A 27,679-nucleotide genomic window follows, 5' to 3' on the forward strand; every position below is an offset into this window, starting at 1 on the left:
ATGAAGAGTATGTGACTCATGGCTAAATATTTTGGTGCCACTGACCTCATGTACTAAAGCATCCATAGGCCCCATCTGTTAACTTCAGGTGGGTCATTGCAAGTCCTCCTGTTGAATACTTATTATTTGACAAGCACTTACATATTAATACTGACACTAGCTACAGAACCAGTATCACAATGTCATGGAGAATGGCTTTCTTATCTTGACCATCAGAATATATGCCCCAACCCCGTCCAAGCATACGGTCCTATGCTCATACTTACATAACTTTTCTGTAAGTGTAGTCCTGTGCCATTCATACAAATATCACTGTTATATGTTGCAGAAATAACACCTTCAGAGGACTATGGACAGGAACAGTGAACCAATTAGTCCTTAATGTATCTTTTTATTGTTTTGTTTGTCTGATTGATTGCTTGATTGTTGACTGCGATAAAACACTGATTCACAGGGACAATTTTCAGGCTCAGCCTGGTGATTATTGTGATGACCCATCACTGGACCAATAATCAAGGAGCCTCAGTGCTCACCACTGGCAACAGTGGGGGACATTCACTGGAAGGATAACAGGTACATGCACAGTATTTCCAGATGCAGCTCTCTACATCAAGTGCAATTTCCCTTAAGAGCACATAGACACCACAGTCAGTCCGGGGCTGGTTTCTCAAGATCCCCAAAAAGACTCCCCATTGGCGCAGCTATAGAGTTGAGATCTCAGCTGAGTGACCAAGCCAAGACTTCTAGCACCCTCTCTGCCTAACCATTGCTTTGTGTCCCTGCCCAAGTAGCTGACACACACAACTCTTTGAGGTTTGATTTACACACATGCACACGCACACACACACACACACACACACACACACACACACACACACACACACACACACACACACACACAAAAGGCTGACACAGGTTTTCTTGCTATGTCCCCTTCTGCCCAGACTATGAGGTAGTTTTCACTGCCAAGAGTCACTCCTTATCAGCTACATTAAGGCCCTTAACAAAGGGTGTCCAATCTTACTGTGCAATATTAATATTAGCACAAATGGTAGTTTGACCAAGAACAAGGCTATTAGGAGTGGTCCACGCAGTGTCACCAAATAAATATGCAAGTACTCTCAAAACTTTAATATTTGTACACAGATTAGCCACAATGAAAGGTTTAATATATTAAATAATAAATATTAAAAGAACAAGACAATACTAAATACGGACAGCGCAGTGTACAACAGTTGCTTTGTTGTCTCACAGTAAGAGGTTCTCTGGTTCAATTCTCGGCTGGGGTGCCTTCTGTGTGGAGTTAGCATGTCCTCCCTGCGTATGTGAGTGTTTCCTCTCAGTGCTCCAGGTTTCCTCCTATGTTACAAAGACATCCATCTAGAGTATTTCTCCCCAAGCGTCTGCTGAAAATTGGCTGTTCTAAGTTAGACTTTTCCAGTTAATAAAGTAAATATATACGCACAATGAAAAGACTGAGCGCTCTTTCATTGAACCGATAATATTAAAATAAAAAAGAAAACACACAGAACAGCAAATTTTTTCCCAGGGAAAAAATTTGCTGCTCCGCAAAAAAAAAAAAAAAATACAGTTTAAACGCAAAATGAAGTGGGGAGATTTGCCCACACACCCCCCCCCCTACTTAAATATACCAACTCAGAGATTGATCCATAGTGGAGGAAATGGCAAAGCCATGAAGACAGCCCACCAATTTTTTTCCCTGGGAAAAAAATCGATGTTCTGTGACTTCGCTTTTTTCTCCTTTCAAAATTATCAGATTGATGAAAGAGCGTTCACTCTTTTCATTGTCCGATAATGTGATTTAGACACCACAGAGCTATGCTCTAGGTAGAGATATTGCCGGAAAGAAAGAAAACTGAGAAATATAGAGGGGCTTGCAGTCTGCATAAAGGTAGGCATCAAACAATAGGTCAGAGAGGAGTCAAGAAAACTAAACCAAGAAGAGGTAAAGGCAAAAAGGGTCAGAACTTATGTTTTTGATCCTGATCAACATGAGGTTATTCCTTGAGTTTTCTAATCTTGCAACTATATTTATACATTTTCCACATTTCTTGCTTCTCATCTAATCCTTCACCTTATATTCTTTCTTCTGTTTTTGGCACATTCAGTTGCTGCCTGATTTTATATGTTTCTGGTTTGATTTCCATTTCTTCTTGACACCAATATGAGTCCACTAAACTAAGCAGGGAAGTCATCTTACACTTATTCTCCTCATGTTTTAAAGCTTTCACTATGTTTGAGTCTTGTGAGGTCAGCAGATAGGTATGCAATCCTATGACTGAAGATATATACATGTAATCAGTGCTGAGGAGGCCCATGCCTCCTTCTGAACCTGGAGTATATAGCTTTGGCATTCACTGATTTTTATAAATCATTTGATAAGCATGAAGCATCCTTCTTGTTTTCCTATCTAATCTGTCTAACACCATTTGGGGCCAGTCAGTCATTCCAAAACTATAAGTTACGACAGGAAGATCAAATTGTTTTATAGCCTGGACTTTGTTCCTAGATGTCAGTGCTGTTTTCAGTATTAATTTTACACTTCTAAAATATTCCTTACTATGTTTTATTCGTAATTGTTTGTGTTTTATTGTTGATCATCATCATTTCTTAAATATTTATACACTACCTCTTGCTCAAGTTCTTTTATATCACACCCCTGTCCTAGACTGTTTTTTTTTTTATTTGGTGCTACATTTTTCCTGCTTTAAAGGTTGTTCTTGCACATTTAGCAAGACCAAATGACATTCTTGTATCATTTGAAATTTTTTTGACCACTTGCAGTTATGCTTTCAGTTCCTTATGTGATGAACTATGTTGTTGTTGTTGTTGTGTCTTTCGGCTTTTCCCAGTTAGAGGTCGCCACAGCGGAACTTCGGTCTGCTAATGATTGGCAGTAGATTTTTATGTGCCAAGTTGCCAGCCCTGATGCACAACCTTCAACGAAGGTATGCCCATTCACGCATGTCTCTAGACAGAAGATGCTTTAGCCGAGAATTGAACAGGACAATGTCTTACTGTGAGGCGACAACGCTACCGCAACACCACCACCGCAGTACTATGTGATGGACTATAAAGTTTTAAATCATCCACAAAAAGAAGATGAGAAGTCTTTATACTTTGTTGTTTTCTTGGAACCAAATTGTAGCCATGTCCTTATCTGTTAAGTAGACAGATTAATGGGTAAAGGGCAAGACAAAAGAGCAGCGGACACAAAGACTCACCCTGGAATATCCCCCTTTTGAATTTTTATCCCTATAATAATAATTTGCCCTTTATCATGGCTTAACTGTAAAGTAGTTTGCCACTGTTTCATGGTTGCTGTAATGTAAATGATCTGTATAACGAGTTATCTTATATTACTGCCAAATGCTTTTTTGTAGTCTATCCATGCCATACTTAGATTTTTTCCCCCTTTTATAATTCCCCATTACATCTTTATTTAATAACAAATGATCCTTTGTTCCATATGACTTTCTTTTGTTACACTTTTGTTCTATTGCCATGAATGAGTTTTCTTCTAAATGAGTATAATCTCTGTCGGCATCAATTACAGTCAATAGTTTACACATAGTTGGAAGGCAAGTTATCGGTCTATGGTTTTTAGGATAGTTTGCAATGCGTTGTTAAGTAAGAGTAATGTTTTTTCTGTTGTTAACCAAGTTGATGTCTGCTCAGGGTTTGCATATAAATAGTTCTTACTCATTGCTAAATCCTAATGTGAAGATGTTAATACTTATAGCCAGAAGTTAGGTACTGCATCTGGGCTTGGGGTTTTCTAACTAGGAGCTTTTCTTATCTTTGTTTCAATCTTTGTGGTTGTTTCTTCACCCCAATTCACCCTGTACATTTGAAATTCTTATTCTTTCTTTTACTTCATCTATCCATTCACCATCTTTCTTATGTTCCACGGAATCGTCATAGATATTTCTCCAAAATCAATTTCTTCTTTTTTTGGTGGTGTTTCAGTTCCTTATGCCTTGTTTCCCAGTTCTGTATAAAACTATTTTGGGTCATCAATAAATTACTTTTTTTGTATTTTTCCTTTATACTTATCTGTATATCTTCTGTGCTGATATTTTAAGTTTATTATTTGCGATACATTCCGATCTGTTTTGATACCACATATTGCTTTTATTACATCTAGCTTTCTCAGTATTTTTGTTGATCTTTTCCCTCTGCTATACTTTTCTAACAGTAGAACTTCTTGTCTTAATTGCATTCAAGTTTTAGTATAGTGATACCTCCATGATGGCATTTGATTTCTCTCCTTCCTCTCCCCTACTGCCCTGTGTTTTTGTGGCAGGACATTTTCTGTTATTAATTTAGCTGCACAGTAATATATCTTATTTACTTCTGTTATATTGCATCAACCTCTATGAACAGTCTTAATTACTGTGTTTATTTGTTTTATCAGAATTATAACTTCTTGGGTTTTAATGACTTTCTGCAGTCTATTTCTTTCATTATTCTTAATATAGCTGTCCATCTCTATTGAATCAAGCAACTCTTCTCTTAAATCATTTTCTTCTAAATGGAGGACACATTCTTTGTTCTCCATTTCCAGAAAGCTCCAGAGCATCTTACTGTGGCATATTCTCTTCAGTTTCATCCTGTGTCATACATGCACTTTCATATGGGAACTCACCGGCCTATCAATATACAGCATTTACTGCATCAGAGTTGCCAGTTTCCTGTTCCTTTCTGTGCAACACCAACTGACTGGTTTTCTGTGGAAAGCTCCAAAGTATCTTCATATGGCAACTGATCAGATCTTTTCTGCTCCACTGATTTCTCCTTAATTTGGGAATCCATTGCTCTATCATGCTGTGATGTTATCAGAGTTAGATTTTCTACATTAAATCCTTCACTTTGCAGGTAATCCATAACCTCAGTTTAGATTTATTTAAATTCTCTATCACTATTCTTCATTTCTACTTTTTAGACATTAGGTCAGAGAGGAGGCAAGAGAACTAAACCAACTACAGGGTAAATGGTAAGATGGGTCAGAACCTAGATTTTATACCTCAGGATTTTTTTCAGATGTCAATTTAGGACATTTCCAGTGATCCTGTAGGGATCTAATATTATCTGCTCATATTAAATAAGTAATTTAAAAAACATGCTACACAGAAGATACTGGAAGATTGCATCACTGTTCTTGGACAATAAAAGACACAAGAGCAGGGGACAGTTAACAGCCCTCTGTATGCTGCTGTACAGTCCTGGAACATGGATAATGGCCACCTAGCTGTGATATGATTGTGCATTTGGCTGAGGCAGTGATTAGAGGGAAGACAGGATGAAAAGCTGCAGTTACACACTGATGTGTTTTACTGAAGTTGCGATGAATGTGACCATATATGGTCTCAATTACATATCTTTTCTGAAGAGCAGCTCAAGAAATTTACAGCAAATGTATTTTTACTGCTTTATGACACAATGATGTGTGGAAGATAATGAGTAGCAGGGGTCCCCACTTTAACCACAAATCAAAAGCATAACAGTGCTAGAATATGGAAACTGGAGTATGGTACCCCACAGAAATAGGATGTGACAATGATGAGACACACACAGATAGGGATCTTCAGTAACTCAAAAGTGCATTTAATCTGAACTGTCACAAATGTGGTCAGACAAGATCTGTCTTATTCTAGAGGCAGCAGAAAGAGGTGCACAACATGTGCCTATTTGCTGATATGTGCCAGGCAAGCACAAATAGGAAGATGTCCATGAAAATGTGATACACATCTGCAGTGTAAAAGAATGAGGCAAACCAATTACTGATAAGGAGCATCAGATGCATACTGTTTAATGATGGTTCCTTTTGAGCTACCTCCAAAGTGGACAGTGGGTACATCAGACCAAGACCATATGTGAAGAACCCTATTTTAGGAACTACATTAGTCCCCCATGCTAATGTACAGCTCTAGGATGGAGATTAGGTCAGCAGAGCAAGGACAGCAGGAGAATATGCATCTGGATGGCGCGAGGATAATGACCAAGATGAGAACACAAGCAGCTCCTCTGAAATACTGGTGGTCACATCAGAAATCAAACTAACATCAGCAATCAGTTTAACTTCATCTCTGATGTACAGAATCTCAACAATGTAGCACCATCTTGTGTTGCTCTACAAAACCAGGATAAATCAGGGATCATGACAGGAAGGATTCTGTAAAGTAGGGTATTGGAATGATAAAAGGATAACTTTTAATTGTATGTTTCACTAGCAAAGTTGGCAAAATGAACATCACATTTAAATGCTGTCTGGAACTGAGCAATGTGGTAGTACCAGACACCTATGTGCTGCTCTACACTACTAGTATGGGACAAGGAGAAGAGGATGAGGAAACACTGGAAGAGATGAAAACATGCATCCAATGGCTGACATGCTGAGGACAGCTAGGACAGTGTTAGGAGTAACAACTATGCACACTGGTAAGTTGTTCTAATTTAGGTACCACAAATGTGGCCATATGGAATTAACATTTAACATCTTACCTAAAGGACAATGTTCTTACAGGTTAGACTCCCTGTTATGTCACCCTACAACAGCATTTTAGAACAATGATGGGGAGCGCAAACTGAACATGAACCTATGGCATGAAGATAAGGATCATAAGTACTGGACAAGGAGGACCACCTACTCTGTTGTAAGTGATTGATCCACTTGAACTACCCACAACTTGATTACACATGTCTGACACTTTTACAGATGGGCAACACCTAATAGCAGCAGTTCAGTTCCCGCACTATACTGATCCACAGCCAAAGGAGTGAACAAAAATAGGAGAGGACCAGTATGATGATATGACTGTTAGAATGACCAAGAATGACAAGCACTGGGATAGAATTAGAACAGTTATCAGATGGCATTAAGGTGAGGTCCACCAGAATGGGATTAAGAAACTAAGTAATGCGTTGATCATTGTACACTCCCAATAACCATCAAAACTATCTCCAATGTCAGATTGGACATTATTTTAACATTTTATCAGAAGGGCTGCACACCCTACCTCTCAACCTCTAAGCACAAGAAAAGCAAAAATTATTGTGGGGGTAAAGGACCAAAATACAGATGAATTTTAAATATTGATTTTGTAAACATAAAAAGGTAATACAAGTGTATTATTTTGAATTATCATGGATTTTGTGATGGATATGGAGTCTGAAACTCAAATGTATGTCACTATTTTTAATCCTCCATGATTTGCCAAAAAAACAAAAATTTAATGAGGAACTGACCAAACATAAGAGGCAAAAATATGGACATTCTGTGAAAATCTGGACTGTTGATTCATATAAACCTATGCAGAGCAACATCCCTTATGTTGCTTTGGAATACTAGGATATAATGCTAATGACAAACATCAGAATGGTGAGAGAATTTATATCTGGATGAAGGGATGCTGAAAACCAGCAGTAGAGAAAGAAAAACTACAGTTATTCCAAGCCATGTGGGTCCTTCACTGGCAATACCCCTTAAAGTGGACAAGTGGAATTTCCTTTACTCTGTTTTTATATTAATTATTTTATTATTTGTTAACTGAGTAAATGGACTAGACAGAAGACTGTTTTCTGACTTGACCCTGGAGCTCTGTCCTTTTAAGTGAATTGTTCAGAGTAAAATGGCAGACAAATGGTCACTGATGATTCAAGCACTAGATTAAAGGAGGACCCTCCAGTAAAGATGACTTTAGTTCAGTGGAGTATCACATCCTGCATTCCTCTGAAAGATTTGGATGGCTCAAGGAGGAGTAGTAGGACAAGATGAGGATGTGCATCCAAAGGGTAATAGAAACAGAAAAGATGGCATGAGGAGCACTATGTAAACACTGGATAGTGAGTGTTCCCCATGCGTTTCCATGAATGTGGACAGCTGAATTTGTAAATGTAACTTTGTGTCTAATGAACAGCACCTTAGTAGCAGTAAACCCCTGTTATTCTGCTATACACTACTAAGCTGGAAGAAAGATGAGGACATCTCATGACATGAGGTGGAATCAGGATATGTATCCAGATGGTGCAAATAAGGAGACCACCAGAATGTCACAATGAATACCCCCTGCACATTACCAGGTGAATACTCCTCCTTTTCTAACTACAGTGTGATCATGTGAGACATCACCTTTACATCTTATCCAGTGGAGATCTCCTGGGGCTGTAGCTCATCCACTGGTTTGCTATACATGCCTATCCTGGAATAAAAAGAAGAACTGAAATGACAAGGCACAGTTCAATGTTATGAGGGTTGTCAGCATCAGGGCACCATGTGGATGTTAATAAAATTATATGAAAATGAGGATCACCAAATTGGACAGTAACTGACCAGTTAGTATATTCTCCAGATAAGCTACCTTCACCATGGTGAGGTAGAACATTTTTAACATCTTTTCTGATGAAAAGCAGTTGTCACATGGGACCTCACAATATAATATTAACCAAATAACATCTTCTCAGGATACTAGACCCTCTTGTGCTTCTTTGCAGCATTACGATGGAACAAGGATGAGGAGTCCGAGGATAACATAAGAATACATATCTGGATGGTAGAAGCATCTCAGTCTGTAGCCTGTGACGAAGAACATCCCATAAGCAACATAATCATGTGTCCCATCCTACCTGTTATAGATGTGTTAAACTGAGACATTGGTTTAAAAGAATGCTCTGCAGGAGTGTAGCATCTGACATACATTACACTCAACAGCCAAAGAACAGAGAATACAGATGGATGATGACATTCACCTGCATGGAACAAGGAGACAAAGCATCTGGTTGGAATGAGGAGCACAAGCCAACAACTAGTAAGTGAGGCTCACACTTCAAATATAACCAACATTTTTAGATTAGACATCAGTATAATATTTTGTATGAGGGATATCACCACAGGTGTGCAGAAATCTTCCTACTAAGTCATTATTTTGAACCTGCAGAAAAGAGCAAGGATATGCAAAACCTGGATGGAATAAAGGTGACTGTGCACATGGTATAAAAACAAACATTGTGGAAATGAGCATATGTCTGCAAACTGCATGGGAATAAGGACCACCAGGATTTGGTGAGCAACAGTTATGCATGTGTGTGTGTGCCAGCTGAGCAACATCAAATGTGGTCAGATGAAATGTTATTTTAGTATAACATAATATACAAAGAAAAATTCTTCAGGAGTACAAAAAAATAACCTTCTATTTTATCTACAATAAAATGATTAGAAAAGACACTGCAGCACCATAATGGGAAAGGGAACATCATCTGCATAAAGTACAGTGTGTGATTAACATGAAATATCAGCAATATGGTCTGAAGGGACCTTTGTTTTACATGTCATCTGAAAGCATTCATCTGAGATGTGCAGTAAGCCCATGCTGCAGTGTACATGTGCACACCACCTCAGCTACTAACAGTATAATTAGACAACACCTCAGAGTACATCATCTCTGAAGGATAGCACCACAGGTGTGTAGCAATCCCTTGTGATTCTCTGCAGCTCTAGGATCGAACACAGATCAGATAAGGTCTGTAGGAAAAGAAGAGTGGCACCAGCTGAGCTCTACATCATGAACATTTTACCTAAACTACCTCCAGAATCATTCAGATGGGATCTCAGTTTTATGGCTCACTGATGGCAGTGCCTCAGCAGTGCAGGACCCTCATAATGAACATCTATAACACACGTGCAGAAACGTACCATTCTATTCTTACTTTTACTTTTATTTTTATTTTTTACTGATTGTGCACTGTATGTATGCATTTTGTATCCTTATGGTCTTAAAATGTGTGTATCTTATTTGTCATTTGCTCTTGCACTCAGTTATCATTTTTATTATTTATTTAATTTTCATTTGTTGACTGGGAGAGTCCAACTGGATACATGTCAATTTTAAGCAGAGAACCGGAGAGAAGAGCTCCACAGATCAAATAACAAGCAAGTATAAGATTTATACATAGCATGCAAATTTTCCTTGGTAAACACAAGCTTTAACATGGATACAGTTATGAAGTTTAAAAATACAACAGTTACATAGAATGTAGAGATGTTTCCAGTTATAGCATTGCAGGAGAGAAAACATAAGTAAGAGGAGGTCAGGGTGAGATGTTAGGGTTGATTTTTGTGTCTAGAAGTTGCTTTCAAGTTGGAATGTGTACACTTTCAGTCTGTTAAGGTGGATATTAGCAGGTGAAACTGAAACAACATAGTTAGGTGGCAGGTTATAAGGACTAAGTGAGAAGGCAAAGAAAAGAGGAGATATAATGATTTTGAGTGAAAGAATAGTATAGAGGCTTGTTAGAGAGTCAAATAGTGGTGTTTTAGTGCCAGTATCTGAGTAGGTGCTAGTTAAGGCATCTGATGAGGAGATGGGATTAAGGGAAGCTACAAGAAAAGAAAGTTGCAGTTCCTCATTAAAGATAGAGTTTTGACAGGGAACAAGAGAATAGGGAAGAGGATGAGTGTGGTTGGGGAGGTCAACATGGAGGGGAGCAGGGACATATCCACATGAGTTTTAGGTGTTCTTTGAGTAGTCTTTTAAATATAACCTTTGAGTCTGCTGAGGTAACAGCAGAAGGTAAGGAGTTTGAAATTTTGCCTATGTAGTTAGGGAAGAGGGAGCCACGTGATGTGTTATTGCTTTTGGTCACCTTCATTAGTCTTTTATCTTTTTTATCTTATTTATTTTATTTCTTTCTACTTCTACTCCTATTGTATGCATGTTTGGCACTTTCCTCCCTTGGCCCACACTGGAAAGGGGCAGTCTGCTGCCCAGTAAGAGCTTTCTGGTAAACAAAAGTAAGTACATAACTAAAAGAAATGAAGAAATGAGAAGCACCATGATTGCCTAAGAATGGATATCCAGGTGGTATGAGGATGAAAAGCATGAGCACGAGATGTGCTGCACCAACTATTAGAATGCGTGTGCATGCACGTGGGGGTCGTGTGTGCATGTGCATGTTTACATGTTCAATCCATGCTAATTCTGACATAATCATATGGAACCTCACTTTTGCATATTATTGGAAGGATATAACCTCACGACAGCAACAGGCCTCCTCATGCCTTATGATGCTACACAACCCTCTCATAAGACAAAGGTAAGAGCACCAGCATGAACTACAAATGTACACCAGGATGATATGAAGAAGTCAACTGCCAACATCCCATGAGAAGCAGAAGATGAACACCAGCAATCATGTCTACAGCCTGAGCTTAAACAATATTATGTAGTTGCACACTGTTAAATGAATCTTATAGAAGGGCAGCTCCTCAAAAGTCCCGCAGATCCAGATTATGGTCTGCAGTAATAGAGCTATCAACAACAGGGTCAGATGTAACATACAGAGCTATTATCAACTTGCTCTGAGGTAACATAGAGAGCTATCATCATCATGGCCGAAGGTTACATACAGAGCTATCATCAAAATGATCAGGGGTAACATGCACAGCAATCATTAACACGGTCTGTAGCAAAAATATAGAGCTACCATCAACACAATGAGAGGTAACATACAGAGCTATCATCAACATGGTCAGAACAAACATACAGAGCTATCATCAAAATGGTCAGAAAAAACATACAAAGTTATCAACATGGTCAGAAGTAACAGTACAGGGCTATCATCAGCACAGTCACATGTAACATACTAAGTTATTATCAACATTGTGAGAAGTGACAGTACAGGGCTATCAATAACACAGTCACATGTAACATACTGAGTTATCATCAATATGGTCAGAGGTAACATACTAAGTTATCATCATCATGGTCAGAAGTAACAGTACAGGGCTATCATCAACACAGTCACATGTAACATACAGAGCTATCATCAACATGGTCAGAACTAACATACTAAGTTATCATCACCATGGGCAGAAGTAACAGTACAGGGCTATCATCAGCACAGTCACATGTAACATACAGAGCTATCATCAACATGGTCAGAACTAACATACTAAGTTATCATCACCATGGGCAGAAGTAACAGTACAGGGCTATCATCAGCACAGTCACATGTAACATATTAAGTTATTATCAACATTGTGAGAAGTGACAGTACAGGGCTATCATTAACAGTCACATGTAACATACAGAGTTATCATCAACATGGTCAGAGGTAACATACTAAGTTATCATCACCATGGTCAGAAGTAACAATACAGGGCTATCATCAACACAGTCACATGTAACATACAGAGCTATCATCAACATGGTCAGAACCAACATACTAAGTTATCATCACCATGGGCAGAAGTAACAGTACAGGGCTATCATCAGCACAGTCACATGTAACATACTAAGTTATTATCAACATTGTGAGAAGTGACAGTACAGGGCTATCATTAACAGTCACATGTAACATACTGAGTTATCATCAACATGGTCAGAGGTAACATACTAAGTTATCATCACCATGGTCAGAAGTAACAATACAGGGCTATCATCAACACAGTCACATGTAACATACAGAGCTATCATCAACAATGTCAGAACTAACATACTAAGTTATCATTACCATGGTCAGAAGTAACAGTACAGAGCTATCATCAGCACAGTCACATGTAACATACAGAGCTATCATCTACATGGTCAGAGGTAACAGCAGTTTAAAATCTTACCAGAGAGTGAAAACAAAAGATGCAACAACCAGATGTTGCTGCTCCATATTAGGATGGGAAAACCTGGGCAGAAACATGACATACATTAGGGTGAATGAAAAGCACAGGGTTTGTATCAGATTATCCATATGTATACAATAAGGATAGGAGCATCATGATGGGACTTTGAACATCACATACACAATAGTAAGTATGCATTTTATCTGAGCTACCATAATGTGAATAGAAGTGACCTCAGGAATACAGATCACCCATTATCCTACTCTACAAAGATAGTGAGAAGCAAGAATGAGATGAACGAGAATGTCACAGTCCATCTCAATGACATGAAGATGAACAGCAGCAGGATGGTATGAAAACTCTCAAAAAAGTATGAAGATACGGACCACCACCTCGGGTTAAAAGCACTAAAAGCACAATGGAATCTTGTTCAACAGACCTATCTTATGCATAATCAGAGTCATCATTTTCTTTTGCTATCTTTTCTGATTGTCAACACCTTTGCAATATAGCATACAATATGGTGCAGTGCACTTCATATGATACAACAGGTATAAGGGACACGAGGATGAAATGTGGATACTATTGGGATGAAATGACAAGAAGAAGTGTGTGCATGTGTGTGCATAACCTGGGATACATGAAATTTGGTCCAGTGGATACTTTGTCGTACATATTATTTGAAAGGACATCTGTAGGGACTTCAACACCAGCATTTTGTATTAGTAAGAATGATATAACAAGTTTACAAGTAGGGTCATGTCAAGATGGAGATGCATATCCAGACTGGCAAGGCAGAAGGAATGAGATACATACTTGTGTGTTCCACCTGAGCTACATCCACTGGCATTAGATAGGACCTCAGTTTACGTTTTTTTCTGAAGGAAATCACATGCAGGAGTGCAGCAATGCAGGTTTGTTCATCTACAGCACCACCTATACACATCTTTTTCATAATGCCTGTCACAATTGTGATCATTTTAGACACCAGTATGACATCATATCTTGAAGACTCCATTAGAAGCAGGCAGTATCGACCCATTTGCTGCTGTGCAGAGTAGGTTTTAAGAAAGGTGAGAAGCACCAGGAGGAACACATGATATACACACTGGAATGGGTCAAATATGTGAAGCAATAGGGTAAAATGGAGAGCGTGAGTTACAAAGTGAAAACTGTAGTCTGAAGGGGAATCAGTTTAAGATCATATTTTATAAATGACACCACGTAATTAGAGAAGTCAAATGCCTACCTGCAGAACAGAAGGAAGAACAAATAAACTGAATATAGCAGTAGGATTTGTGTTTGGATGTATGATCATAAAGACCAAGAGGCTGTGGTAAGAATCATCTCCTACACATTGCAAGTCTCACCTAAATTTTTAACAGTATTGTCTGAATGGACCTCACTTAGCTTTGTCATTAGTGTATAGTACCTCAGAACAGCATCAACAAATTCTACCCAGGATACCACATGCATGACGACCACACGGATGACAGGTCTATCACCAGCTGCATATTGCTAAGTAAGTAGGTAAGTAGGGGTTCAATCTGAGCTACAACGAATGTGGCCAGGTAGATTTTTACTGTGGAAGGTTATATGCAGGACAGCACATCAACAGAGTAGCACCTTTGTTATAGCCTCTACAGCAATACGATGAGACATGGAAGAGAAGCAAAAGGCATGGACCAGGCCACCTGTCCAGCTGTTATGAGGATATAGGACAATCAGAATGAAACACAGAGAAACACATTAATAGTGCTAATTGTATCTTTTACCTGAACTACCATGATGTGATTAGATGAGGCCACAGTAGTGAAGATCAACAAAAAGATGCAGCTCTACAGATACAGGATGCAGCAAAAATTAAAGGAACCAGAATGCCAAGGCTTATCGAAATGCAAAGAGGATGAACAGCGCTAGGATGGAATGAATTATCTTCATAGGACACTGAGTATGATGACTAAGTAAAGGAGCTCTGGTAGCACCATAGACATGTATCTTCTAGCAGAACTATCCCCAGAATCTTCAGAGTGGACATCTTTTCACAGTTTTCTTCTGGATACCAGAATCTCTGTATAGCAGCCATTATGCAGATGTGCACCTCTAGGACAGAGCAGAGATCAGCACCAGCAGAATGGGATGAAGATGTGACTTGGGAAGGAAAGAGGAGAAGAACAGGAAGACAGAGAGAAGGAGCAACAGGTTCACAGAGGTAAGTCTGTGTTTGACTTGATATTTTCCAACACTTATTAGACCTGACAGAAATCTGGATAAGCTGTGCATATGAAGAGCAGAAGTGAGGTAGGTGGAGGAGTAACAGCCACATATAGGAAGGTATGTGACTCACTGTGAAAATGAATAATCTGTGCACTAAAATGTTTTGATTTGAACCAAATTTGGATGAAGAAGTGCCAAGAGACTTCACAGAAATAAGGAAGATGAAGATGTGATATGCACCATATACACATTGTTGTTAATGTGTGTTCTATGCTCAATGTGGTTTTTATGGAGCTTAGTTTAAAACTATAAGAATGAGATAATAATGAACTTCTGGTGGGAAAATGCATGAACCCCAGTAGCCTGTGAGCTGTGCAACACCAAGTAAGTACCCATAGTTGTTTAACAGCTACTAAAAATATAACAAACTAAAATACCACCTGCGGCATAGGATATCCCACCTTCTCACAAAAGTAAAAGCACTATCACTAAAGAGTGCAAGGATGAGATGAATACATTTATCTAGCAGGGACAAGGATGACGGACATCAGGACTGGATAAGAAGCCCCATCTATCCATTTATTGAGATATTGATAATATTGTCGGCTTAGAGATCATCTTAACACATTATCTAAAGAGTTGTGTTAAAGGAGTGCAGCAACATCCCATAAACCCTGATTTAGAATTATGAAAAGACAAGTATGAAGAAAACAAGAAGGAGATAAATATGCACATGCAAATGATATGAAAACATCTAGTATCAGATGAGGCTGCCTGCATCGGGTCTATATTACAACATATCGACTTTTTTCCCAGGGAAAAAAATCTGTGGGCTGTTTTCAGGGCTTTACTATTTCCTCCACTGTGGTGCAATCTCGGAGTTGGTATATTTAAGAAAGGGGGTGTGGGGGGCACAGCCTCCCATCTTGGGGTGTGTGGGGTGGTGAAGCCCCCAACTTTAAGTTTAAGGTTACATTTTTTTTGTCATGGAACAGCGATTTCTTTTCCTGGAAAAAAAAAATCGCTGTTCTGTGTTTTCAGTTTTGTTGGGTTTCGGACTTTAGGGTTCAATATTATAAAGATCAAACTTTTGTTAGTTCGACATTGTGATATAGAACTACCTGCATCACATACGAAGACAAGGATCAGATTGTTGAGAAGATTATCAGGTACACAAGTGAGATGTAGACAGGAGTACCTGTGACGAGGTCAAACAGGATCTCAGTTTCTATCCCTTCCTAAAGAAAACTGAGCAGTGCCTCAGATGTAGAGAATCATCCTTATGTGTGTCTGTAGCACAAGGAATGGAAAAGGATGAGTAGTGAAAATCAACAACATCTACGTGTAGTTGGTTATGTGAGTGACCTAAGATGCCAGCAATTTGATCTGAAGGGTTCAGAGTTTTGCATCTTATCTAAAAAAGACACCTGAAGACTGTAACATCTCCGGACAGCTATAAATAAGAATACTGAAAAATACAAAATTGCTGAAGGATAAGATGAAAATGCACATCCAGATTGGCAAGGGAGAAGGAACACCAGATGCACATTTGTGTATTCCACCTGAGTTTTCTCCATTGGCATTAGATGGGACCTCAGTTTACATATTTTCTGAATGACATCACCTTTAGAGAGTATCTCTGTACCAATGTTCTAGTCTAATACTGCAATAGGTTAAAATGAAAAGCACCAGAATGAAAAGTCTATTGTTACTGGAACAATACTCTTATTAAGCAAAGATGCAGAAACCCAGGATAGAGATGAGATGCAGACTGAGATTATAGCAACATGATTATCATCAACATTGGCACAAACTCCCAGTGGCACACCAACAGATGTGCATTCCACTTCTGCAACCATCAATGTGGTCAGGGAGAGTTCAGTTTAACATACTATCAAAAGGAATGAACATCAGAGGTACAATACTCAACCAATACTGCTCTACAGCACTAGAATGAGACAAAATAAGGAATGACTAGATACAGTAGGGCAACAAATGCAAGAATGAGAATAGAACCAGTGACTAAATAATATTCAATTTGTGTGTGTGTGTGTGTGTGTGTGTGTGTGTGTGTGTGTGTGTGTGTGTGTGTGTGTGTGTTTATATTGAAATAACTTATGTTCTGGTACAGATAGTGTTGTCAGTGGCATCTAGATTGGTGTTTCTGTAGGCTGCTGGTATTAGTCAGTGTGAATGGTGGTGTGAGTGGACCTCTGTGTGACTGGCTACCTTGATGAGGTACAGAGGCTTGTTGCTGTGAAATATCACTGCTACCAAAAGCAAGTCTGTTTATCTGTCATCTGTAATTTAAAAAAAAAATGTCTTGATTAATGCATTTCTTTGTATCCCTTCGATATGCAATTTGAGAAACTGTCTCATGGCATATTGCTGAAACTTACACAATCGGTTGTGATACCAAATTATACAATCTGTAGGATAAATCATTGTGTGTCATGAGAGATAGAATAACGATACCACTGGAGCCTCTCATACCAAAGTAGCAAAAGAAGAAAAACAAAAAGTAGGACTGCTAACTTCTGATTAAGATTTGTTTTCAGTATATCGGTCTTTGTTTATTTTGCAATATGGATCAAATGTCTTCAGACTTGGTTATAGAGTCTTTTAGACAAGTGTTTTTAACAGCCGATACGTTTGTCAAATGTGAGTCCTTTTTAAAAAAGTAAGATAAACATGTTTGCATTTTCATAAATTGAGTATAATATGGCTCTGTAAATGGAAGTCCATAATGTCAGCCTCTAAATATTTTTCCATAATGTGACTTCCTGTAATCATATGTGTCATAAGCCGATCATAATGATAAGAAAATAATGCACATTTCAGAATATTATCTGAATATCTTAATAAGATGACAAGATTTAGATATAGTTTTATATGAAATAAAATTTCATCTAATATTTGCAAAAGCTTGCTTTCTCTAAATTAATAGATAAAATAAAAATGTATATTTTAAAACTTTCCATATTATCTTAATTATTGTGTAATTACATGCAAGGGGAGAAAAAGCTGTATGCAATTCATACAGGCGATTAACATGAAGTAATTTTTGTTGTCTAAAGTCGCAACTGATTTAAAAAAATGGACTTAGTGGCCTGTACAAACATTGCAGATAGAACCCTCTGCATTACAGACCATCTAGTTGTTGATGGACTGATACGCTTTGGAGTCCATTTAGTCAAGCTCTTTTGCAGACATGCCCTAACTGTAACTCATGTAAATAGTTTATCCAATTTCAAACCATCTACATACGGACTGTAGAACACCTCAAATGAAAAAAGTTAGGTCTGAAAGATACAATCCAGATAAGTAAGGGCCTAGTACAGAGCCCTGTGGGACACCCTGTCTATAACCAAGAATTGCATCTGTCCAATTGCTGTATGATAAGTGCTATGTCCTATTTGTAAGCCATGTAGCTATCCATCTTATCAAGAGTACATCAAAACCTAGTTGTTCTAATTTACTGAACAGTGTTTGTGTAAGACCTGCTCAAATGCTCAAGTTAAATCTATATAAATTACATCACAGCACAATTTTTCATTCATAGATATTATTATATTGTTATAGAACATTGAGTTACAGGTGTTAATCGAAGATCCATTGCCAATATTTGCATTCTGATACTTGGTTTTAATTCCCAACCTTTCCATTTCTGGAAATAACTTATACAATATTACCGTCCCCATTATTTTTCCACAAGATGAAAGTAGACTTGAGTCTATATGATTCTGTGGTTTGTCCTACTCCCCTTTTCCTTAAAGACAGGTTTAATAATTGCATGTCTCCAGTCTTGATTCTCCCATATTTATATGACCTAGTAAATAATAAATACAATGGTACTGTAAATTCTTGCTGAAGGGTTCTCAGGTCATTGTTATTAGTTCTGTCTCCTCTCTGTGCTTTGTTTGGATCCAGTTTGCTTAGTTCTTTTTCAATGTAATTTAATTTGATTTCAGTATCTGAAGTTCTCTGAATCTCATTAGGACAATTATCACTCACTCTGTGGAGCCAAACTCTTTTGCATAAGATTTTGTAAATATATCTATAATCTGTTGTGTCTGAGAATAATATTTAGAATCTAAACACAGTTTATCAATTTGTATGTCTTTACTCCTTCCACATTTTATGTATCTATAACATGGTTTGCAATAGAGCTATAATATAATATCTATATAGAGCTATTATGCTCTATATACTTTATATATATTTTCTTAAAAATTTTCTAGATCTTTTCTCACCTTTTGTTTAATTTGTTTGTCCAGCTTGTTTATTTCAGTTCCCAAACATGTAATTTGATCTCTTGTTCATCTCCTCTACTTATTGTCTTTCATCTAAACCAGGTATCTTGTTCTTATGAAACTATACCCCCCTAATCTTGTATGCCTTCTTTCCTGATGTTAAACATTGTTTTTGAACTCAAGCAGTTTCTTTTTCAAAACTCTTCACATTTCTTCTGCAGTGTTTTGATTGAGCCTATCACTGCAATAAGTTTTACATAGCAGCTGTTTTGCTTCCATATAATTTATAGTTAACCTTCTGCATATTGCTTTAGATTTCAGTTTGGCAGAATTATCTAGCAACAAATTAACCTTTTTAACCCCATGCTCAGTGCACATCAATGCTGGTAAAACGTGCCATGAAGTAACAGTAATTTCTTTAGGAACACAAACAATGTCTGTTATATTCCGTTCCAGTGTAGTTTTTTTTTTTACAATCTGAAAAAAAAGTGTTGTTCCTGAACATACATTGTGCATAATTGCATTACTAATGTTGCTGAATCAATATTATTCCAGTCTGCTTTTGGTAAATGTAATTCCCCAGCCACTATTTATCTTCCTCCTGTGTTTTATGCAAGAAATGTATGAATTCCTCTAGGGTATCAGTACATGACGTTAGTGGTCTCAACACTCCCAACAATTGTTATATGTTCCATGGGTTGTCTTTATTGTCATGTTTACAAAAGCTATAATTTGTGTCATCACTGAGAATGTAATAATCACAGGTCTCATAACAATCCTTAATCCCTATCATAACACCTGCACCTAATTTTTTGTTATAATGTCTGTTACAGTAAACACATTTAAACTCTGACTGAACTGGTTACCAGTCATTGCTCTTTTATCATGTTTTGCAAACAATAACAAGAGCAAATTTTGGGAATGTAGCAAAGTTTCCAATAAAAAAAAATGTTGCTAGAATTAACAAACATCAGAGATGCATCACATGCTGATATCTGTGAACTGTAAAATTTTTGACATGGCAAAAATCCTGCCTTGTGTTTTTCAAATATTGCAAAATATCTGCTGCAAAAATTCTCTTCTCTGATCTTGACAAATGCATACCATCCTGTTTGAATATCTGTGTGCCCAAATTTAAGCTTGGGTGCTCTACAGATTTCCATTTGTTGAAATGTGACATTTTTTCCATGTAGCATTTACCCAAAAAATATTTTCATTCACAGTGACCTGAATCTCCTTTCTATATTTGATTTGTGAAAAATACATCTTAACACCCATACAAGCTATGCTATATAAGTGGCCTGTAAGTTGCATACTAATACACAATGAGTCCTTGCGAATGAAATCTTGTGTAGTGACATGAATAAAACAGATTCATTCTTCCTTACATTAAGCTATTCGAAAGCTTGTCTCACATCCTCTATTTTTGCTTCTGGCAAGCATAACATTAGTTGATGTTCATTATCTTCTCTGCTAATGTAAATATCAGTTCCTCTAATAACACAGTCTCCAATTACAAGAACATCTTTTCTGATCAGATCTGAAGACTCTTTCGCTTCTAATTCATCAATATCTGTTCTATCAGTTGTTACAAAGGAATGATCTCCATCACCATTAGTTTTATTGATCTCACTGTTTTCATTGCTTATTACATTTACAAGCATACAATTCTCATCCAGCTGGCTTTGTACAGCAGAGCTTGAGCCATATTATCAACGTCTGTCTTTCTCACCTTTTTCTTAAAATAATGCTTATCAGTCCTTCCATATTTTGATCTCTTCCTTTTCACCTGCCCCTTTTTCTAACTTCTCTGTTGAAAAATCCTGCCTTTTTCTGTTGACTAAAGGCTTTCTGATAGAAGAATGTTATTATTCCTTGCAATCTGTATGTATAACAAAGCAGTATCCATTTTCAGTATGTATTCACTTTACTTTACCTACATTTATTAGTTTCTTTTTTCCTTGTTATTTGCTGTGAACCTATTCTTTTCTTTCCTCTTTTATTTCCTTCCAAGTACTCTGAGTCTTCTGATCACTGGACGCTTTTAGCTAGATTCCATATTTGTCAGGGGTGCCATCTTGTTTCATAGCAGCTGAGTGATCTTTACAGGCAATAAACACATCAGTTCCTAAATGTGTTGTATTTGCTCTTTGCCTAACATTATTTATCTCATCAATCTAGTCATTAATATATGTAACAACATCTCCGCTAGCTGTGTCAATTGCACAAGTGCAGTCAAAATCAGTCATCTAGATTTACTACTAATAGAGGTAAGCAAATAATCCAGCTTTTGACATGAGGAGAACAGATCATCAGAGTTATCAGGTCTTACCTTTAATTATACTAAGCATTTTTACACTGTACAATATATTTCTGCTTTAGCAAATCATTAATAGCATACTCATTTAAGGAATCCATATTCAGCTGCAAATTAATAAAATATTCTAAAAGAATAAACAAAATCTGTTACCATAGAACTCATGGAGAGCATATGGCCGTGTGCAGCTCTATAGCAGTGCAACATAGCTGTGCACCATTTAAATGTTTTTGAATTACTGCAACATGTTGTTTTAGACTCATTACCATACATCATATCAAGATGAAGTCATTTGCATTTAACACAGCCAACCATGTTATATCAGTTGGCCTTATCTTGTTGCTGGGTTTTCTAAATCACACATAACCTGCTTGTCACAGCTCACCATGCAAATTCACTTACTGCGATGTGACAATGTTTTCTGAATCTAGCCTTAAGTCATCACCTTCACCTATTAATGATCAAGGCATGTTTGCTTTTTTTGTCAAGAATAAGTAACTGGTAAAAAAAATGTGTGCAAATCCCCTGCACTATTTTACATATAACTTACTCAACACTACTCTGTTACACGATAGTAATGGTAGGTGAAAGTTACTAAAGCAGTGTACAGAATACTTACACAGTGACCCCATGTGTAATTGGAAAGTGACCAATTGCAGACAGACAGTAGGATTTCAGTGCAATACTGCTTCCTCAATTGTAGGACTGTCCTTGAGTCAAGATTCAATTGCACCCAATGATTGGAAGTGGGCAGTCAATATTTTAGAATTTTAGATGCTTCTGCTACATGCTATATGAAACACTAATATTAATAATAGTAGTAATAATAATAATAATAATAATAATAATAATAATCAGGGGTAGCCAGTGTTGATTACAGACCCACGCTGTTTATAAATTTATTCTATGAACTATCCAAAAAGAAGAAATTGGGATACTTGTGATTAACATAGCTAGGCTTTTAAAGACTCTAGGGCCACTAACCTAGTAACCTCCTATGAACCTATGAATCTTTAATAATAATAATAATTTGTTGTAATAAATACCATTGAAGACTTTAGAAACTGTTTAACTTCCCCCAATTTCCACTTTAATGGTTATGTGTATCCACGTAGTCTTTTCTCATTTTGTCTCTGGAGTATCTGACACATTTAAAGGGCAGCAGTGGGATTCTATTATTAAATGCTCAACTTTTCTATCTTTTTTCTCCCAATGTACTGTCTCTGATATGAATAAACAACAAAACAGCATTGAAAATATTTTAAATTGACTGGTTCTGTCCACTAGAACAGTACCTTACTGTACTGAGGTGGTTTCACTTTCGAAAAACTTTTGTCCCACCCTGAATAAACTTGCTGCAGTCTCCAATTCAGTGTTGTTATCAAGGCCACTGAATACAAGTAGTTTTCTAGGCATTTCCTTCCCCAACCCCCTGGTCCTTCCCCTACCCATACAGAAAGTAAAGGCTAGAACAAGGAAACAGTGCATGAGTCAAGTCTCCTGCTGTAAGCTGTCAATCACAATAGGTAACAGCTCAAATTGCCCTTAGTACTTTAACATCTAGGGAATACTGCGGTAGTGGTGCTGCGGTAGCATTGTCACTTCACAGTAAGACGTTGTCATGTTCGCTTCTCAGCTAAAGCATCTTCTGTGTGGAGATATGCGTGAATGGGCATACCTTCGTTGAAGGTTGTACGGCAGGGCTGGCAACTCGGTATGTAAAAATCTGCAGCCAATCATTAACGGACCAGAGTTCCGCTGTGGCAACCCCTAACTGGGAAACAGCCAAAAGATACAACAACAAGAAGATACAACAACTTTAACATCTAGGGAAGTTAGGTGTGAAGGGGGATGGGAGATTAGTGAAAGTAGTACAATTCGGGCTTCACAAAAGACTGCAGTTTAGCCACTCTAAAAGTAAGCAGAAGTAAAAAGCACTTAGAAAGTCTGTTCTGTGGCTTTTGCACTGTTTCTGTTTTTAAGTAGTCACTGAATGGCATGAAATGTTACTTTAAACTAACTGAATGAAAGACAGCGGTGTATGCATGTAAAAGCAATGCAGTGACAGAAGATTTAGGAAGAAAGAGGCCTGATAATGTAATTTTTTACAGACAAGCACTGCATTGTGGGATACCTAGAGGCAGGCTAAACAATCAGAATTACTTCAAGATGCCAGAGCCCATGTGGTCAAACACAGAAATTACATATAAAAATATTTAAAAACCTGTCAATTGTCCTAGAGTGGTGTTAAAATGTTGGAAACACCAAACCATGATGAAATAAACATGTTTTATGAGTCTCTGGGTGCGGATCTCCTTTAAGTAATATAAGATTAGCCCTGTGTTGTACAAGTGTTTGGTCTAAATAAAAATAGTTCTCCAATGTTACAGATCCACAGACATGTGCAGTGATACTTGCATTGAATACTGAGTTATCTAGCTGGTGTACCTAGTTAGTTAGGGTTCTAATCTTAATGCAGTCAACTGGTGTGTGTGTCTGCCTAGTCAGAAGAGCATAACCGTGTATCCTTCAGTCATTAGTAAAATCCCATGGAATACCAATATTTTGCACTTGATTTGCACTGTTTTAATACCTAGATAGTATAGTCTAAATTCAGACCTTCTGAATCTAACCTGTTATTCATACACTTGAGCACTAAACTAGCCATCTTACATTAAGAAGGGCTTCGCTGCACCCTTGGGGCAGACGAGTGTGCATCCAGCCTTGTTTGAGCTACAGATTGCTGGAGGAAGGTTCATTGTGTCCTTTCCTATTGGTAGATTAGCTCAAAGGTGTTTTAATTTCCCCTATACTTTAGCCATGTACTTGCACATGGCACACTGTGCAACAGGTGTTACTGGTGCCCTGTATAGACACAAATGCATTGAATCTTAATTTTTTCCTAGAAATCTGTCAGTGGAATGCTTCCAAGCTTCCCTACTATACTGTGAGCAATTCAGTTGTGCCCTGAGCAGCATTGCCACACATCATCCTTAGCCTTCAACAGAACAAATATCTTTGTTAGTCCTAGGGCAAAAACTGGTCACACTAGACCACTCTCTTCCCTAATAGTACACCCTGATTGGCATGGGCATCCTGAGGCAATATATTAATTGCTTCATGTATACTGACAACCACTTACTCCTAAAAAAAAATAAATACCAATAATAAACAATAAATAATCACACTATGAAATTAGAATCAGTTCTCTCGCTTAACAACAAACTGGACAAAACAGGTAGTTAGAACACACACTTCACCTCTCACACATAATGAGATCATGACACATAAACCCAAATATGCAAAGTTACTCACTAGAAGCCGACCAAAACATCTAAGACCTCCGAAACGTAAACCACTTGCACACACTGCTATGCAAATAGAAACCACTACACATAACTCATATACCAGTGTCTCAGCAAATAAGACCCTAAAGCAAAACATCTCAAAATCTAATGTCTTGGTCATTGACGACTCCATAGTGAGACACACAGATGTCTCCTTCACCAGTCAAGACATGGAAAACGTCACGCACAGCTGTCTGTAAGATGACAGGATCCATCAAATCACACATGCACTCAAGTCTCTCAACAACAGGTACCATTATGACTCTGCCGTAGCCCATGTTGGGGTGAATGACTTGAGGCATACCTTTCTGGACTAGATGAAAAGAGACAGAACTGAACTAGCAGGTTGGCAGGTATGACCCCTAGCCCTAAGCAGCATTCTAACTTCATCCAGGATGATTACGCAATATAAACATAATAGAATAGTCACAGTGATATCAAAGTTCAAAACCACTTATTTATTTAAAATAACATTGCAATAGTGGCTCAAACAAATACAGAAAAACATCTAAACTAAGCTTCACTATATTCCTGACTAAATCTAAGAGAATTATCCTAGTCCCTAGAAACTTATTTCATTAGAGCAAGGCAGATGTTGTGGTGACTGGTTCTTGCCAGGTCCAAGACCAAATACAGAATGCTCTGCACTATGAGACTTCTCAAATTAATATCTAAAATATTACTGCTGGGATAGCTTGCAGAATGACAATATTTCTAGTCATCTAACTTCTAGTTCCCAGGCCAAAACCCCCATTGTTAGAAGCTGGCAACATTAAAAATACACATACAAGGGCTTTTTCTCAGATCTTTGGAAGATGCTGGAAGTCATCATTTTGATATTCACCAATGACATTCAATTATATACAAAATTCCAGCTAGCTGTACTGGCAGTATTTCCTTTTGTTACAATTATGACCAGAATATTTAAAAAAATATATCTGCACCTCAATAGAAAAAAAGTTAGTGATGGACTATACAATAATCAACCCCATGATTGCATGACAAGTAGTAGCTCCAGGTTACTTTTCTTGCTGTAACATGATACGGGCTCAGTTGCTTGCTTGTGAGGCACATAAAGACCAAAAAATATGTAGAATATATATGAAACGTTGTTCTGCATATAGTCAAGACCATATCATTGAAGTTCTTTAAATTTTATGTTTTCTGCAGAGATCACAGTACAGTTTGGATCAGTGAATTTATCCTTTTCCCAATGTAGTGAAGTCTCAGAATTGTATATATAATTAGCAAGGTGTGTGTGGGTGCAGGATAGCTTGTCACCCCCCCCCCTGCATAAACACAGATTTTTGTAATTTTTTCAGTTTTCACATCCCATAACTTTGATGTACTAATATGGATGGACACTTATATATATATATATATATATATATATATATATATATATATATATATATATGTATTTCAATCATATAGTCTCAACCAAATGCTCTTCAAAGTCCTGAAACTTTACTGATATACTAATGTGGATCTATATATATATATATATATATATATATATATATATATATATATATATATATATATATGTGTGTGTGTGTGTGTGTGTGTGTGTGTATATATATATATATATATATATATATATATATATATATATATATATATATATATATATGGGTACATGTCAGTACATCGACAAGTTAGAAGATTCGACATCTCACTTCCGACACACATGAAATCGACACACACCACAATCACAGACATTAAAACAGGGTTTTAAATTTACGCTAATCATGCCTACCATGTTTTAGTAAGTGTGGCAGTGTTATGCATGTGTGGTAGGCATGATTAGCGAAATTTAAACTTCTTACCTGTTAAATGTCCGTGATTGTGTGTGTTATTTCATGTGGCGGTGAAGTGGATGTCGATCTTCTAACCTGTCGATGTACTGACATGTACCCATATATATATATATATATATATATATATATATATATATATATATATATATATATATATTGTCCTGAGCGATAGTCCTATAGCTGAATGAAATATCAGAGTAACTTTCAGAATAATATGCCATAAGCCGCAAAAGGATCTGATCCATTCATTATTCCTGTCCAATCTTTGTAGTAATTCTAGGTGTAATAAGTCAGACATTCTGCATTACAAAATATTCCAGCAAATCTTTTAGAACCTTACATTTTTGTCTGTATTTATGTAGGGAGATAACCTTCATCCTTATTTTCTAAACCTCTTGTGACCAAAATCAGGCAACAGGTATTCAGCACCACCACTGAAAAAAGGTAACCTAACTGGTTGCCATTTTTGTTTGTGTATAAAATGGTCTGTGACACTTTAAATCACTTACTTCTCATAAAGCAGCAGTACTTACCTGGTATCCTCGTGTCATCCTATCACAACACATAAACCACTGAACCTTTATACAGTAAAGAAAAAAAAACTGCAGAATCCTAAGAACATCACATCAGAAGGTTATGCCAGGCTCAGGAGGAGAGTGGCACCCTGTAGTAGAAGAAAAAGTGATCCATAAAACATAAACTGACACGGCAAATAAGAGATGTGGGGATAAAAGTGGACTGCTGCGGATAATCAAGACATTGTGCATTGTTGCTATGACATAGGATCCCAGTTGTGACAAACTAGAGGAAAGAATAATACTTGAAGAAGAAAATTGTATTTATTTATTTATTTATTTAACATTTGTTAACCGGGAAAGTCCGACTTGGAACAAAGCCAATTTTCAGTGGAAACCCGGAGAAAAAGGCTGCAAAAAGCTACAGATAATAATTTCAGATCCTAAATGCAACAGATCAGAGTAAAACATTATCTAGATAAAGAAGCATTGAGCCACTCAGAAAAGGAAGTGACAGGAAATGTTAGAAAAAAAGAAAAAAAAACAGAAAGCAGAGATTTTGAAAGATATATAAAA

The sequence above is a fragment of the Protopterus annectens genome, chromosome 5.part0 (genome assembly GCF_019279795.1).
Source record: "Protopterus annectens isolate FY-2018-M chromosome 5.part0, PAN1.0, whole genome shotgun sequence".
In the NCBI taxonomy this organism is placed as follows: Eukaryota; Metazoa; Chordata; order Ceratodontiformes; family Protopteridae; genus Protopterus; species Protopterus annectens.